Here is a 1,639-nt window from a genome sequence, read left to right on the forward strand (position 1 = left end):
GCCACCGTTCTCGCCTGTTTGCGCGGACGAAGCGGCAGCAGATTACCGTTATCTCTCACTCTTTTAGTGGGTGATTTAGTGGGCAGCACCAGCAGCATTTTAAGTGGCAGCAGCTTTGTCGGCAGCAGTTTAGTCGGTGACAGTTTTGTGGGCAGCAGCTTCGTGGGCGACGGCGACCCCCAGTTGGTTTGCTTTGGCGATAATATCCCTCGTTCCATAGTCAGCTGGTTGTATCAGTGGAGTAAGGGTGGTGGGGGTAGGGTTGTAGTCTGGGTAAAGTTAGGGGCTTGGGTTGGGAGTTTGTGCGACCGCAGACTAGCAAAATGAGTAGCCACCAAGGCAACAATATACCAAGGAAAAAGACCTGAATCAAACTGTTTTGTTTTGAAATGAAACTGTAAATGAAACGGAATTTATTTAACTATATAAATAATGAGTTTGGCGGTGACTACTGGCTTTGTGGAAGGTATACTGGCTCAATGCTTTCACGCGTTGGAACGCGTCTCCGCTACGCGTCAAGCAACATCGCCGCCATGGTGAAAACTGAAATTAGCTGAAATGCGACTAGTATAGTGACTGCAAGGCTAACCTGTCGCCTTCAAATGCTTGTCAGTCGCTTGCCTAATCTTCTGAGGGCCGGTGGCGAGGGCCACACTTTTTGCACCCGCCAAACTTGCCGTGCTGCTTCTTATGGGCATACTTCAAGTGCATCTGGAGGCCAATGATATGGTCAAACCGCTTGCCACACTCGTTGCAGGTGTGGGACGCCGGCGCTGGCGGTGCTCGTCGGAGTAGCCGTCGGAGCCGAGCCGGGAGCACCTGGGGGCGTGACCAGCACCACCACAGGGTGAGCAACGCCAAGAGCGCCACGAGGACCACCCAACGTGCCCGGGCCTTCATGGATCGTTGTAGATAATAGCCAGAGAAGTTGGTGAGGTGATGCCCTGGTGAAAGTGTGGCGCGGGGTCTTACTCACCCTTCTCGAAATGCTTTGCGTGCACAGTGTGGGCCCCCGCGCTTCGGTTGTCGACTGTCCTGCACCCAAGGCCAGCTTCGACCTGACGTAGCCGGGAAGCGACACATAAGCGGAATGTCGACCCTCCGACTAATCTCTCCCATCAAATTTCACCGTAACTAGAGAAACACGGAAAATGATGGGCAATAAGACAATTGCGAGACACTTGACAACAACGAAATGGACTTTATTCTATTGATTTAATAGTATTACTTCTGCTATACTCCATTCCCTGCTCTTGCCTATGCCACGGCATCGAGTAAAATTCCCCGACGCGTTTTATTTGTTTTACTTAGGGTTGCGGTGTTGACGTACGGTCTAAAAAACTTTTCGTGGTCGCCCCCGTTGGACTCTGGCATGTACCGCAGGTGCTCGCAAATCTGCAGGCCCGCGATCACGCTCGTTCCTGAACAAAAGTTCAGATCAAATAAACGAGAAAACGTGAGGGTTGGCATCATATATGGAAGCTAAGATTAACTCAATTTTACCGTGGTCATCGAAATCTCGCGATATTGGTTGCATTTCGCTTGCCGGGGCTGCTCATCGATCTCATGGTGTGCCTGGTGTACAATCGCACATCATATGTAAGTGCCAGCCTTATTTTGCATTCCCTAAGCTCGTGAC

Source organism: Diutina rugosa (genome assembly GCF_008704595.1).
Source record: "Diutina rugosa strain CBS 613 chromosome Unknown scaffold68_size48173, whole genome shotgun sequence".
Lineage (NCBI taxonomy): Eukaryota > Fungi > Ascomycota > Pichiomycetes > Serinales > Debaryomycetaceae > Diutina > Diutina rugosa.